The 18,318-nt window shown below is 31.3% G+C and overlaps 1 pseudogene; it reads right to left on the bottom strand.

Annotated features, from left to right (window-relative positions):
• Positions 1-2,613: 2,613 nt before the first annotated feature.
• On the bottom strand, positions 2,614-4,796 carry LOC143256223 (uncharacterized; annotated as a pseudogene).
• Between the last annotated feature and the right edge of the window lie 13,522 nt (positions 4,797-18,318).

The following is an 18,318-nucleotide window of genomic DNA, read 5'->3' as shown; positions in this document are numbered from 1 at the left end:
CTGTGTTTTGTGTAAGTCTGTAAGTACAAGAAACAAGAGTAATGGATAACTGTGTTTTGTGTAAGTCTGTAAGTACAAGAAACAAGAGTAATGGATAACTGTGTTTTGTGTAAGTTTGTAAGTACAAGAAACAAGAGTAATGGATAACTGTGTTTTGTGTAAGTCTGTAAGTACAAGCAACATGAGTAATGGATAAGTTTTGTGTAAGCCTGTAATGTGTTAAATTCTTGACCGAGTAATGGTCTAGCATGTTGTATTATTACATCAAAAATAAGTTTGAGTACCAGCTGGTTGATAATTGGATGAGGAAAAATACAAGACGACTACCTTTGGATAAAAATCCAGGTGTGATAACTACTGAGTCAGTAAGACTAACTGATGTAATTACACACATTTAGCAAAACATGGGTAATCAGCTAAGACTATACTGGTGTAACTACTGAGTCAGTAAGACTAACTGATGTAATTACACACATTTAGCAAAACATGGGTAATCAGCTAATACTGTGGTGTACAAAAAACACTAAAAACTTAAATTTTGGGTTCAAACTACAAGTGTTATTGTTGTATACATTAATAACACATTTTTACTTGATAAATATATACATTTAGGTGTAGCAGGTATACATGTAATTACAAATGTAAAATTAATTGGGTAGTAGCTAAGGACATTGTAAGAGCTGTTACAATGGCTGTATACTGATTGCACGAGTAACAATATACTTACGTACGAGAAAGTGTTATGCCTAGAACGAATTAAAAGAGATACAATTTTTCTGGTATATTTACACAGTATAAGGCAAATAAAGGGAATTCTTGTGTTCACACACAAAAGCAGAACCATCAGAATACAAATTGTTAATTATTCATGTATAAGGACAACAACAAGTGGATTGTCTCAAGTATAAGACAGCTATAGAGAACATTTCAAATGATAAAACTATACGTGTCTTTCTCTTTAACATCTCAGGCACAAATACACACATCTAGATAAAAACATTTGATATCTCTGACTTATACAGTGGACGCCTTTAGTGTACGTATACATTATTTAACTTTCTTCCTTTTGAAGGAACAAGGAGATAAAAGAAATGCCTTAGGCTATAATGTAATAATATCATACTAAATTATCATAATAGTTCTATCCAACTTTATATATATATATATATATATATATAAAACATTGATGACTAAATGTATGACACTCAGTCTTTCAAACAGTACAACTGCTATGCCCAGTTAATTGACACAAAAACAGCCAATAGCAAAAAAACTTTGGTTAGTGACCCTCATTACCCTAACTGTGGTTTATCATCTGGATACATTTAACAGAATTATGAAGAATACATCAATATTTTATTTCATTGCAAAAATATATCGTTAATGGAATAATCTACTTCAAATGAAAAGAACCAGAAGTTAAACAGGGGTTAAAAATGCTAAAATTATGTTATTCAAACTTGAAACTTGGTTTGTCTATCGTAATGCTACAAAATATATTCCACAACATCAGGAAATATACTCATCTTTTTAGTCAAACTTTGTGCTAATAACAAAATGTTGCACCGTAGCTAGGAGTGTGACTAGTAAGACTAAAGCCATAAAATCACAAGAGGAAAGACTGAAAAAAATACTTGTATATCTTTACTTTCACATGCTCTGAGTTACTAAGTTTCAACCCCTGTTTAAAACACACTAGAGCATGATGAAATACATTAACCTTAAGTGTTTATTAATTCCCATGACACGAAGCTATTAAATGCCATTCAATGTGATCACATGACACATTAATATACCTTTGTAAAAGTAACACATGGTCAGTGCCATCAACAACGATATACTATTAACTCAAACACTTTCAACAATTATTACAAGTATTTTTTGCACATCACTGAATCACTATCAAAAATACATTCAGAGCAGTGTTAGACTATGTGATACGTCACCTACCAATTTTCTGACCGGCAGCATTTGCCAATGTGACACGCCGTTTTCAACACAAACGTGTATTCAATGTGCTTCTTTATAATTAAATCATTAAAGATGATAACCACACTATAACCCTGAGGTCACCTAAAATTATCACAGTCCTTTCCAAAGCACCTTTTTTTTTTTCTTTTGTATCAAGTTAAAACACTACAGCTTGTTCCTTCAGATCTGAAGGCTGAGTGGCGCCTGAATACATTATGGACGACACTGGACAGTAACAAGAGTTAAAACCTTAACAATTATTCTTCAAAACTAACTTGGGTCCACATGTTGTAAACAGGACAAAATGTAAGACTAATAAACAATTCAGTAAGACATTTGAGACACTAGAAGTGCTTATATGGAGAAAGACATTTAAAATCTAATCACAAGGTAATGAGTGAGCAGAAGTCTTTAATCAATATATATCTATAAATGCTTACGCACTTGATATAACATAGGTGGTGAGCACAAAAACTATTAAGAGACTAGTTTCAGAAAACATTCCAAGATATTTAGTGACCTGTTTGAAATGAGCACTGGTTAACTGTCTTATCATACACCTCTTCTTTGAGCCAATTCAGAAAATTGTCATAAATCTTTTCACAACGTGTTTTAAGTCTATTTTTCTCAGATTTTTTTTTAATTTGGAAGAAATATATTTAAAGGTATGATCCATGGAAAACACAGTCATTATCTTTTACCAATAGCAGAATTTTCTTGAAACAAAATCACTGAATAACTACTTGAAGTAGACATCCAATGCTTGTTCCTAACCCAACAACTGTGAAAAATCTGGACTCTCTGACTGCTGGTAAGGTGGCTCTTGGTGTTGGTTATGAGCAGAATTGGCTCCAAAATGCTGCTTATCTACTGGAGATGAGCTTCCCAATGGATTGTGATGAGCCATTGAACTCAAGAGAGCTAATCTGGATAAGGGGGTAGGATGCTGACTAACTGGGCCATAAGAGGAAGGGGGTTGGAAGTTGTTGTAGTGTCTCTGGTATCCATGGGGCAACAAACGAGGGGAGTGAGCAAATGATGCCGGTACAGGCGTGGGCGGAGCAGAATAAAAAGGTCGTCCTTCACTCTCAGTAATGGCTAGTTGTCCAAATGGGGTATGGGGAGGGGGACTGTTGATCTGAGACACATGAGACTGTGATGGGGGACTATGCATTACAGAAGGGATTGTATTTCCTTGAAGAGATGTGGATAAGGGCTGGTGGGAATGTGTTGATGGTTTGGGAAGATGGTTCATGATATCAGGGGGAGAGGGACTTGAAAACTCTGAGTGTTGAGGCATATTAGGTAATTTTTTATCTATATTTGAATGAGTTTCAATTGGAGGAGGTGCTCTGTGGAAAAACTGAGGAAGAGATGAATTCTGGGCTCCTGAAGATATTTGAGATAAAGGAGATGTCCTCATGTGTGGATGAGATTCAGGAATAGGTCTTATAACCTGAGAATGTGGAGGACTCTGGATATTTCTTAAAGTTTGGCCATTAGATTCCACAGGTAGAGTAAATGTTGATGAAGAAAGAGAAGATTCTGAAGACACTTTTGAAGCAGTTGAAGATTTGTTGAAATTATAAGGAGCAAATGCAGTAGATCCTGATAAATCATATAAACGGTTCGGGGCAGTTTCATAAGAATGTGACCCTCCTCGGGATCCATAGCGACGAGATGGCACTTGACCAGTGTGTCTATGCATGTGAGTTCTAAGGTTTCCTTTCTGTGAGAAGGTCTTTCCACAGAGGCCACAAGGAAAGCGGTCATCCTTGTTGTGTGTCCTCATGTGTTTGCATGTTGCCTTTCTGTGAAAAGCATTTTCTACAAACTCCACATGCAAAAGGTTTTTCTTTTGCATGGACACTTCGAATATGGGTCTTCAGGTTACCTTTCTGTGTGAATCTCTTGCCACATGTATTACAGCCAAATTCCTTTTCTCCAGTATGTATCTTCATGTGAGTGTCCACATTGCCTTTCTGTGTAAAGCTCTTCCCACATACCTGACAGGAAAATGGTTTTTCACCAGTATGGATCATCATGTGAGTCTTAAGATTGCCTTTCTGAGTAAAGTATTTATAACAAACAGGACACATAAAGTTCTTGGTAGGAACAGGATGTGACTGTCGAATAGACTGGTTTACTTCACGGTGTGGAGAATCATTTTGCTGCCTACTAGGTAGTGAAGGTGGTTGTGCTACAAGCTGTTCTTGCTTGGATAAGTTGTTCTGATCCATTGAGCCAGATGTTGGTGGTTGTGTGGGCGGCTGGAACTGTTTTCTTTCGGGAGGTGCCCTCACTGGTCGATTAGCATTAGCTGATCCTCCTCCTGTACTGTAATTACTGGTACTACTAGATGCTCCATCCGATTTCAAACTATTGTAAAAAGAGAAGTACTGTTGGCAGACTTCACACGGATATGGTTTGTCTTTAGCATCTGGATGGGGACATTTATGAACATGATCATTTAGGGAAGACATCTTCTCAATGTAGCTGGATGCAGCTGCTAGTTGGGAGATTCCTGTCCCAAAGTGAAGTGGATTCTTCTTGAAGAATAGATCTGTCAAACTGGCTTGATAACCAGGGGGCCAGCTTTTCTGGCCAAGAGAACTTGGTGTGACCCAAGGATATGTACCATTCTGCAAGGTGCTATCTACTGGGTAAGTACTCATGACTATGATAAATGAACAGCTTGTAAATAAAGTGATGGTTGGTTTAGGGATTTCAATCTAAACTTCACACTCACATGTATATAAAAGGAAAGACCTGATTATGTTTCCTCTGTTCTTCTGAGTTGTCCATTTTCACCTGTTTTTAAGGAAAATATTGGCATCTTCACATCCATGGAGATCTGAAGGAGAAGCAGATAAACTTGTTTTATTTTCCATACTTTAGTTTTGGACATATGTTACAAAAATGTATAGTGAAAAGATAAAATAACAGACATCATGACAATACAGTTCTAAACTCCTGTTTAGATTGACTATATTTCAACTTTTTACATAATAGTGAAATGACAGAAATAAGAAATATGTTTCATGGATAATTCAAGTCCATACTGTGTTTCATAACACTCACATTCAAGTACATGTCCAAAAACACTTGCTAATTCTACCAATACTTACATTACACTCATCAGCAGTTTTTACACCAACATTTACTTGAGTAAATGATAACTAAATATGACAATTTTACTATTATACGTTCCTACCATTGACACTTACTAACACAGTTTTATACCATTAAATATGATAACTAAACATGACAGTTGGACATGATACATTACAGACCACTAAGAGAGGTTTACTATATGTCAATACTGTTTTGATATACCTATGAGAATTAACTTAAACTGTTTCTAATTTATTACAGTTGTGTAATATGCATTATCAACAAGCATTAAAGTTTTGGAAACAAAATAAATTGTATTAACATGTTAATAAACAAGGCTTGCATGCCAGTTAACCTGTATTGAGTCATCTACAAAGTATTTTAATATAAAAAAAATCACATTTCAAGCCTTGGACTCATCAACAGTAATTTCTATTGGATCGTTGTAAAATTCAAAACTAGCCTGTGAAATAGCATTTTAAATAATAAAATACATTTTTTGAAAACCTCCCCTCCCATTCCATAAAAAAATACTTTCCTATTTTGTTTTGTGTAGTTATAACCTATATTATCTCATATACTGTTAAGATGCATAACTAAAATTTCAGGTAATGAGTTAAAATCACATGATATTTCTTTAAAAAAATGCGCAATCAATGTGCAATTAAAGGTTTTAACTTTGAAATCATTTATTTTCAAGTGAAAATATAGGAAATCAAATCAGGGTTAATTTGATTCAATTAAAAAAAACTGGAAAACAATGCAAAAAACTAGATAAAAAACTACCATCACCAAATGTGCTTTGTACTTTGACACAAAACATTGAAACAAAACTGAAACACAATGCAAGAAAAAAGATACAAAACTACCATCACCAAATGTGCTTTGAACTTTGACACAAAACATTAAAACAAAACTGAAACACAATGCAAGAAACTAGATACAAAACTACCCTCACCAAATGTGCTTTATACTTTGACACAAAACATTAAAACAAAACTGGAACACAATGCAATAAACAAGATACAAAACAACCATCACCAAATGTGCTTTGTACTTTGACAAAAAACATTAAAACAAAACTGGAACACAATGCAATAAACTATATACAAAACAACGATCACCAAATGTGATTTGTACTTTGACACAAAACATTAAAACAAAACTGGAAGACAATGCAAGATACTACATACAAAACTACTATCACCAAATGTGCTTTGATGCTTAACACAAAACATTAAAACAAAATTGGAACACAATGCATAAAAGTAGATACAAAACTACAATCACCAAATGTCCTTTGTGCTTTGAAACAAAACATAAAAACAAAACTGGAACACAATGCAATAAACTAGATAAAAAACAACCATCACCAAATGTGCTTTGTACTTTGACACAAAACATTAAAACAAAACTGGAACACAATGCAAGAAAGCAGATACAAAACTACAATCACCAAATGTGCTTTGTACTTTGACACAAAACATTAAAGCAAAACTGGAACACAATGCAAGAAACTAAATACAAATGTACCATAACCAAATGTGCTTTGTACATTGACACAAAACATTAAAGAAAAACTGGAACAAAATGGAAGAAACTAAACAGAAAACTATCATCACCAAATGTACTTTGTACATTGACACAAAACATTAAAGAAAACCTGGAACACAATGCAAGAAACTAAACACAAATAGACCATCGCGAAATTTGCTTTGTAATTTGAAACAACCATTAAAACAAAACTGGAACAAAATGAAAGAAAGGAGATACAAAACTACAATCACCAAATGTGCTTTGTACTTTGACACAAAACATTAAAACAAAACAGGAACACAATGCAAAAACCTAGATACAAAACTACCATCACCAAATGTACTTTGTACTTTGACACAAAACATTGAAACAAAACAGGAACACAATGCAAGAAACCAGAAACAAAACTACCATCACCAAATGTTGTTTATACATTGACACCAAACAAAAAACAAAATTGAAACATAATGCAAGTAACTAGATATAAAACAACCATCACCAAATGCGATTTGTACTTTGACACAAAACATTAAAACAAAACTTGAACATAATGCAAGAAACGTATTATAAAACTACTATCAAAAATGTTCTTTATACTTGAACACAAAACATTAATACAAAACTGGAACACAATGCCAGAAATCAGATACAAAGCTACCATCATTAAATATACATTGATGCTTAACAGAAAATATTAAAGGAAAACTGGAAAACAATGCAAGAAACTAGATACAAAACAACCATCACCAAATGTGCTTTGTATTTTGACACACAACATTAAAACAAAACTGGAAAACAATGCAATAAACGAAATAGAAAACAACCACCACCAAATGTGCTTTGTACTTTGACACAAAACATTAAAACAAAACTTAAACACAATGCAAGAAACGAGATAAAAACTACAATCACCAAATGTCCTTTGTACTTTGACACAAAACATTAAAGCAAAACTGGAACACAATGCAAGAAACTACATACAAAACGTCCATCATCAAATGTGCTTTGTACATTGATAAACAATATTAAAACAAAACTAACACAATGCAAGAACCTAGATACAAAACAACCATCAACAAATGTGCTTTGTACTTTGACACAAAATATTAAAACAAAACTGGAACACAATGCAAAAAAGTAGTTACAAATCTACCATCACCAAATGTGCTTTGTTCTTTGACACAAATCATTAAAACAAAACTGGAACAAAATGCAAGAAACTAGATATAAAACTACAATCACCAAATGTGCTTTGTACTTTGAGACAAAACATTAAAAAAAACTGGAAAACAATGCAAGAAACTAGATACAAAACTACCAACACCAAATGTGCTTTGTACATTGACACGAAACATTAATGGAAAACTGGAACACAATGCAAAAAATCAGATAGAAAACAACATTCATAAAATTTACTTTGATCCTTAACACAAAACATTAAAAAAAAACTGGAACACAATGCAAGAAACGAGATAGAAAACTGGTGTCAGCAAATGAGCTGTGCACATTGACAGAAAACAATAAAGCAAAACTAAAACACAATGCAAGAAAGGAGATACAAAACTACAATCACCAAATGTGCTTTGTACATTGACACAAAACATTAAAACAAAACTGGAACACAATGCAATAAACTAAATAGAAAAACTATCACCAAATGTGCTTTGTACTTTGACACAAAACATTAAAACAAAATTGGAACACAATGCAAGAAACTAGATACAAAACAACCATCACCAAATGTGCTTTGTACTTTGACACAAAACATTAAAACAAAACTGAAACACAATGCAAGAAACTAAATACAAAACTACCATCACCAAATGTGCTTTGTACATTGACACAAAACATTAAAGAAAAACTGGAACACAATGCAAGAAACTAGATACAAAACTATCATCACCAAATGTGCTTTGTACATTGACACAAAACATTAAAGAAAAACTGGAACACAATGCAAGAAACTAAATACAAATGTACCATCACCAAATGTGCTTTGTAATTTGAAACAAAATATTAAAACAAAACTGGAACACAATGCAAGAAAGGAGATACAAAACTACCATCACCAAATGTGCTTTGTACTTTGACACAAAACATTAAAACAAAACAGGAACACAATGCAAAAAACTAGATACAAAACTACCATCACCAAATGTGCTTTGTACTTTGACACAAAACATTAAACAAAAACTGGAACACAATGCAAGAAACTAGATAGAAAACTACCATCACCAAATGTTGTTTGTACATTGACACAAAACATTAAAGCAAAACTGGAACACAATGCAAGAAACTAACTAGAAATACCATAACAAAAACTTTGACATCACCAAATGCAAGAATTTGTACTTTGACACAAAAACATTAAAACAAAACTGGAACACAATGCAAGAAACGAGACATAAAACTACTATCACCAAATGTTCTTTATACATTGACACAAAACATTAATACAAAACTGAAACACAATGCAAGAAATCAGATACAAAGCTATCATCACCAAATGTGCTTTGTACTTTGACAGAAAATATTAAAACAAAACTGAAACACAATGCAAGAAACTAGATACAAAACAACCATCACCAAATGTGCTTTGTACTTTGACACAAAATATTAAAACAAAACTGGAACACAATGCAATAAACTAGATATAAAACTACCATCACCAAATGTGCTTTGTACTTTGACACAAAACATTAAAACAAAACTGGAACACAATGCAAGAAACATATTATAAAACTACTATCAAAAATGTTTTTTATACTTTGACACAAAACATTAATGCAATAACTGGAACACAATGCAAGAAATCAGATACAAAGCAATCATCATCAAATGTGCTTTGTACATTGATAAACAATATTAAAACAAAAAAATGAAAGATGATGCAAAAAACTAGATACAAAACAACCATCACGAAATGTGCTTTGTACTTTGACACAAAACATTAAAGCAAAACTGGAACACAATGCAAAAAACTAGATACAAAACTACCATCACCAAATGTGCTTTGTACTTTGACACAAAACATTAAAACAAAACTGGAACACAATGCAAGAAACTAGATATAAAGAACCATCACCAAATGTGCTTTGTACTTTGACACAAAAAAAAAAAACAAACTGGAACACAATGCAAGAAACTAGATACAAAACTACCATAACCAAATGTGCTTTGTACATTGACACAAAACATTAAAACAAAACTGGAACACAATACAATAAATTAAGATAGAAAACAACCATCATAAAATGTGCTTTGTATTTTAACACAAAACATTAAAACAAAACTGGAACACAATGGAAGAAACTAATTACAAAACTGCCATCAAGAAATGTGCTTTGTACTTTGACACAAAATATTAAAACAAAACTGGAACACAATGCAAGAAAGGAGATACAAAACTACAATCACCAAATGTGCTTTGTACTTTGACACAAAACATTAAAACAAAACTGGAACACAATGCAAGAAACTAGATACAAAACTATCATCACCAAATGTGCTTTGTATATTGACACAAAACATTAAAACAAAACTGGAACACAATGCAAGAAACTAGATACAAAACTATCATCACCAAATGTGCTTTGTACTTTGACACAAAACATTAAAACAAAACTGGAACACAATGCAAGAAACTAGATACAAAACGACCATCATCAAATGTGATTTGTACATTGACACAAAACACATTAAAACAAAACTAAACACAATGCAAGAAAAGGATAGATACAAAACTACCATCACCAAATGTGCTTTGTACTTTGACACAAAATATTAAAACAAAACTGGAACACAATGCAAGAAACTAGATACAAAACTACTGTCATCAAATGTGCTTTATAAATTGACCAAAACATTAAAACAAAACTGGAACACAATGCAAGAAACGAGATACAAAACTACAATCACCAAATGTGCTTTGTACTTTGATACAAAACATAAAAACGAAACTGAAAGTTAATGCAAGAAACTAGATACAAATGTACCATCACGAAACGTGCTTTGTACTTTGACACAAAACATTAAAACAAAACTGAAACACAATGCAAGAAAAGAGATACAAAACTACAATCACGAAATTTGCTTTGTACTTTGTAGTTTAACACTGAAAACATTAAAACAAAACTGAAACATAATGCAAGAAACAGCAAGAAAAGAGATACAAAACTACAATCACCAAATGTGCTTTGTACTTTGACACAAAATATTAAAGCAAAACTGGAACACAATGCAAGAAACTAAACATAAATGTACCATGACCAAATATGCTTTGTTCTTTGACACAAACCATTAAAACAAAACTGGAACACAATGCAAAAACTAGAGATAAAACTACCATCATCAAATGTGATTTGTACTTTGACACAAACGTTAAAGAAAAACTGGAACATAATGCAAAACTTATTATAAAACTACTATCAAAAAATGTTTTTTATACTTTGACACGAAACATTAATACAAAACTGGAACACAATGCAAGAAATCAGATACAATGCTATCATCACCAAATGTGCTTTGCACTTTGATACAAAACATAAAAAACAAAAAATGAAAGATGATGCAAAAACTAGATACAAATGAACGATCATGAAATGTGGTTTGTACTTTGACAGAAAACATTAAAAGAAAATTGGAACACGATGTAAGAAACTAGATAGAAAATTACCATCACCAAATGTATTTTGTACATTGACACAAAACATTAAAACAAAACTGGAACACAATGCAAAAACGAAAGAGACCAAAACTACAATCACCAAATGTGCTTTGTACTTTGACAGAAAACATTAAAACAAAATTGGAACACAATGCAATAAACTATATAAAAGAACCATCACCAAATGTGCTTTGTATTTTGACACAAAACATAAAACAAAACTGGAACACAATGCAATAAACTAGATACAAAATAACCATAACCAAATGTGCATTTAACTTTGACACAAAACATTAAAACAAAACTGGAACACAATACAATAAATTAAATAGAAAAAAACCATCACCAAATGTGCTTTGTATTTTGACATAAAACATTAAAATAACACTGGAACACAATGGAAGAACCTAAATACAAAACTGACATCAAGAAATGTGCTTTGTACTTTGGCACAAAATATTAAAACAAAACTGGGACACAATGCAAGAAAGGAGAGAAAAAACTACAATCACCAAATGTGCTTTGTACTTTGACACAAAACATTAAAACAACTAAAACCCCAATGCAAGAAACTAGATACAAAACTATCATCACCAAATGTGCTTTGTATATTGACACAAAATATTAAACCAAAACTGGAACACAATGCAAGAAATAAAATACAAAGCTATCATCACCAAATGTGTCTTATACTTTGACTATAAATATTGAAACAAACCTGGAACACCATGCAAGAAAACAGATACAAAACGACCATCATCAAATGTGCTTTGTACATTGATAAAACACATTAAAAAAAAAACTAACACTATGGAAGAACCTCTATACAAAACTACCATCACCAAATGTGCTTTGTATTTTGACAAAAAACATTGAAACAAAACTGAAAGATAATGCAAGAAACTAGATACAAATGTATCATCACAAACGTGGTTTGTACTTTGAGAGAAAACATCAAAACAAAACTGATACACAATGCAAGAAAAGAGATACAAAACTACAATTACGAAATGAGCTTTGTACTTTGACACGAAACATAAAACCAAACTGATACACAATGCAAGAAACTAGAAAGAAAACTGCCATCACCAAATGAGCTTTGTACATTGACACAAAACATTAAAGCACAACTGGAACACAATGCAAGAAACTAAACACAAATGTACCATGACCAAACGTGCTTTGTACTTTGACACAAACCATAAAAACAAAACTGGAACATAATGCAAGAAACTAGATATAAAACTACCATCAAAAAATTTGCTTTATACTTTGACACGAAACATTAATACAAAACTGGAACACAATGCAAGAAATCAGATACAATGCAATCATTACCAAATGTCTTTTGTACTTTGACACAAAATATCAAAGCAAAACTAGAACAGAATGCAAGAAACTAGATACAAAACTACAATTACCAAATGTACTTTGTACTTTGACATAAAATATTAAAACAAAACTGAAACACAATGCAAGAAAGGAGATGAAAAACTATAATCACCAAATGTGCTTTGTACTTTGACACAAAACATTAAAAAAACTTGAACACAATGCAAGAAATGAGACACAAAACAACCATCACCAATTGTGCTTTGTGCATTGACACAAAACATTAATCCAAAACTGAAACACAATGCAAGAAATCAGATACAAAGCTCTCATCACCAAATGTGCATTATACTTTGACAATAATATTAAAACAAAACTAAAACACAATGCAAGAAGCTCGATACTAAACCACCATCACCAAATGAGCTTTGCACTTTGACACAAAACATTAAAACAAAACTGGAACACAATGCAAGAAACTTGATATAAAACAACTATAAAAAATGTGCTTTATATTTCGACACAAAACATTAATACAAAAGTGGAAAACATTGCAGAAGTCAGATACAAAACTACCATCACCAAATGACTTTTGTACTTTGACACAAATATTAAAGCAAAACAGGAAGACAATGCAAAAACCTAGATAGAAAATTACCATCATAAAATTTAATTTGATGCTTAATACAAAATATTAAAGCAAAACTGGAACACAATGCAAAAACTAAATACAAATGTACCATCGCGAAATTTGCTTTGCATTTTGAAAGAAACCATTAAAACAAAACTGGAACACAATGCAAGAAACAAGATAAAAAACGACCATCACCAAATGTATTTTGTACATTGATAAAAAACATTGAAACAAAAAAGGAACACAATTCAAGAAACCAGGAACAAAACTACCATCACCAAATGTTGTTTATACATTGACACAAAACAAAAAACAAAAAATGAAAGATAATGCAAAAAACTAGATATAAATGTACCATCACAAAGTGTGCCTTACACTTTGACAGTAAATATTGAAATAAAACTGTATCACAATGCAAGAAACAAGATACAAAACGACCATCGTCAAATGTACTTTGTACATTGAAAAACAATATTAAAATAAAACTAACACAATGCAAGAACCTGGACACAAAACTACCATCACCAAATGTGCTTCGTACTTTGACACAAAACATTAAAAGAAAATTGGAACACAAAGCTATAAACTGAATACAAAACAACCATCACGAAATAAGCTTTGTACTTAAAAACAAATATTAAAACAAAACTGGAACACAATGCAATAAACTATATACAAAAGAACCATCACCAAATGTGCTTTGTATTTTGACAGAAAATAGTAAAACAAAACTGAAACACAAGGCAAGAAAAGAGATACAAAACTACAATCACCAAATGTGCTTTGTACTTTGACACAAAACAATAAAGATAAACTGGAACACATTGCAAGAAACAGAACACAAATGTACCATCACCAAATGTGCTTTGTACTTTGACACAAACCATTAAAACAAAACTGGAACACAATGCAAGAAACTAGAAAAAACTACCATCACCAAATGTGCTTTGTACTTTGACACAAAACATTAAAGAAAAACTGGAACATGATGCAAGGAACTAGATATAAAACTACCATCAACAAATGTGCTGTATACTTTGAACCGAAACATTAATACAAAACCGGAACACAATGCAAAAAATCAGATACAATGCTATTATTACCAAATGTCTTTTGTACTTTGACACAAAATATTAAAGCAAAACTGGAACAGAATGCAAGAAACTAGATACAAAACTACAATTACCAAATGTGCTTTGTACTTTGACACAAAACATTAAAAGAACTTGAACACAATGCAAGAAATGAGACACAAAACAACCATCACCAATTGTGCTTTGTGCATTGACACAAAACATTAATCCAAAACTGAAACACAATGCAAGAAATCAGATACAAAGCTCTCATCACCAAATGTGCATTATACTTTGACAACAAATATTGAAACAAAACTGAAACACAATGCAAGAACCTCGATACTAAACTACCATCACCAAATGTGCTTTGTAGTTTGAAACAAAACATTAAAACATAATTGGAACACAATACAAGAAACAAGACATTTAATTACTATAACTAAAAGTGCTTTGTAAATTGATAAAAAAAACATTAAAACAAAAGTCTAAAACAATAAAAAACCTAGATACAAAAATACCATCCCCAAATATGATTTGTTCTTTGATAAAAAACAATAAATCATAACTAGAACACAATGCAAGAAACTAGATACAAAAATAGCATCACAAAATGTGCTTTGTACTTTGACACAGAATATTAAAACATAACTGGAACACAATTCAAGAATCGAGAAAGAAATCTACCATCACCAAATGTGCTTTGTACTTTAACACAAAACAAAAAACAAAACTGGAACACAATGCAAGAAACTAGATGCAAATCTACCACTACCAAATGTGCTTTTAACTATGACACAAAACATTAAAATAAAGGTTAACACAATGCTAAACACTAGATAAGAAACTACCATTACGAAATGTGCTTTGTAGTTTGAAACAAAACATTAAAACAAAATTGGAACACAATACAAGAAAAAAAAACACAAAATTACCATAAACAAAAGGGTTTTGTAAATTGATAAAAAGATTAAAAGAAAACTGAAAACAACACAAGAATCTAAATACAAAAACACCATTACCAATGTGCTTTGTACTTTGACAAAAAACATTAAAGCATAACTGGAACACAATGCAATTAACTGGACACAAATGAACAATCACCAATTTGCTTTGTACTTTGACACAAAACATTAAAACAAAACTGGAAAAAATGCAAGAAACTAGATTCAAAACTACCATCACCAAATGTGCTTTGTACTTTTATATAAAACATTAAAAACAAAACTGGAACACAATGGAAGAAAAAGATAAAAAACTAACATCTCCAAAAGTGCTTTGTACATTGATACAAAAATTAAAACATAACTGGAACACAAAGCAAAAAACTAGATACAAATGTACCATCACAAATGTGTTTTTCCCTTGACACAAAACATCAAAACAAAACTGGAACACAAAGCAAAAAACTTGATACAAATCTACTATTACAAAATGTGCTTTGCACTTTGACACAAAACATAAAAAAAAAACTAAAACATAATGCAAAAAACGAGATACAAAAAACGATCACCAAATGTGCTTTGTACTTTGACAGAAAACATTAAAACAGAACTTGAACACAATGGTAGAAACTAGATAGAAAACTACAATCACGAAATGTGCTTTGATGCTTAAAACAAAACATTAAAGAAAACTGGAACAGAATGCAAGAAACTAGATACAAAACTATCATAACCAAATGTTCTTTGTATATTGAAAAACACATTAAAACAAAAAAAAGGAACACAATGCAAAAAACGAGATACAAAACTACAATCACGAATTGTGCTTTGTACTTTAAAACAAAATATTAAAACAAAATTGGAACACAATACAAGAACCTAGATACAAAAAATAGCATCACAAAATGTGCTTTGTACTTTGACACAAAACACTAAAACAAAACTGGAACACAATGCAATAAACTAAATACAAAACAACCATCACCAAATGTGTTTTGTACTTTGATACAAAACATTAAAATAAACACAAGAAAAAAAATACTACCATCTCAAAATGTGCTTTGTAGTTTGAAACAAATCATTAAAACAAAATTGGAACACATTACAAGAAACAAGACACTAAATTATCATAACCAAAAGTGTTTTGTAAATTGGTAAAAAACATTAAAACAAAACTGTAAAACAGTACAAGAACCTAGATACAAAAATACCATCACCAAATGTGCTTTGTCCTTTGACAAAAAACCTTAAATCATAACTAGAACACAATGCAAGAAACTAGATACAAAACTACAATCACCAAATGTGCTTTGTACTTTGACACAAAACATTAAAACAAAACTGGAACACAATGCAATGAAGTAGATACAAAAAACGATCACCAAATGTGCTTTGTACTTTGACACAAAACATTAAAACAGAACTTGACCACAACTAGATACAAAACTACAATCACCAAATGTGCTTTGCACTTTTACACAAAACATAAAAAAAAACTAAATCATAATGGAAGAAACTAGATACAAAAAAACGATCACCAAATGTGCTTTGTACTTTGACACAAAACATTAAATCAGAACTTGAACACAATGCTAGAAACTAGATAGAAAACTACAATCACAAAATGTGCTTTGATGCTTAAAACAAAACATTAAAGAAAACTGGAACAAAATGCAAGAAACTAGATACAAAATTATCATTACCAAATGTTCTTTGTATATTGGAAAAACACATTAAAACAAAAAAGGAACACAATGCAAAAAATAAAATACAAAACTACAATCACGAATTGTGCTTTGTACTTTGAAACAAAATATTAAAACAAAATTGGAACACAATGCAAGAAACCATATACAAAATTATCATCACCAAATGTGCTTTGTAAATTGATAAAAAACATTAAAACAAAACTGGAACACAATACAAGAACCTAGATACAAAAATAGCATCACAAAATGTGCTTTGTACTTTGACACAAAACATTAAAACAAAACTGGAACACAGTGCAATAAACTAAATACAAAACAACCATCACCAAATGTGTTTTGTACTTTGATACAAAACATTAAAATAAACACAAGAAAAAAATACCACCATCTCAAAATGTGCTTTGTAGTTTGAAACAAATCATTAAAACAAAATTGGAACAAAATACAAGAAACAAGACATTTAATTACTATAACTAAAAGTGCTTTGTAAATTGATAAAAAAAACATTAAAACAAAAGTCTAAAACAATAAAAAACCTAGATACAAAAATACCATCCCCAAATATGATTTGTTCTTTGATAAAAAACCTTAAATCATAACTAGAACACAATGCAAGAAACTAGATACAAAACAACCAACACCAAATGTGCTTTGTTGCTTAACACAAAACTTTAAAACAAAACTTCAAAACAATGCAAGAAACAAGATACAAAACTACAATAACCAAATGTGCTTTGTACTTTGACACAAAACATTAAAACAAAACTGGAAAAATGCAAGAAACTAGATTCAAAACTACCATCACCAAATGTGCTTTGTACTTTTATATAAAACATTAAAAGCAAAATTGGAACACAATGGAAGAAAAAGATAAAAACTAACATCTCAAAATGTGCTTTGTACATTGATACAAAACATTAAAAAAATAACTGGAACACAAAGCAAAAAACTAGATACAAAACTACCATCACCAAATGTGCTTTTACATTGACACAAAACATATTAAAGCAAAACTGGAACACAATGCAAGAAACAAGATAAAAACTACCATCACCAAATGTGCTTTGTAAATTGATAAAACATTAAAACAAAACTGTAACACAACACAAGAACTTAGATACAAATATACCATCACCAAATGTGCTTTGTACTTTAGCACAAAACATTAAAACAAAACTGGAACACAATGCAAGAAAAAGACACAAAACTACCATCACCAAATGTGCTTTGAACATTGACACAAAACATTAAAATAAAACTGGAACACAATGAGAGAAACAGATACAAAAATACCATCATCAAATGTGTTTTGTACTTTGATACAAAACATTAAAATAAA

This window comes from Tachypleus tridentatus, chromosome 7, assembly GCF_004210375.1.
Source record: "Tachypleus tridentatus isolate NWPU-2018 chromosome 7, ASM421037v1, whole genome shotgun sequence".
NCBI classification, from domain to species: Eukaryota; Metazoa; Arthropoda; class Merostomata; order Xiphosura; family Limulidae; genus Tachypleus; species Tachypleus tridentatus.
The sequence above is the reverse complement of the archived record's forward strand: the minus strand, read 5'-3'. Positions and strand labels throughout refer to the sequence as shown.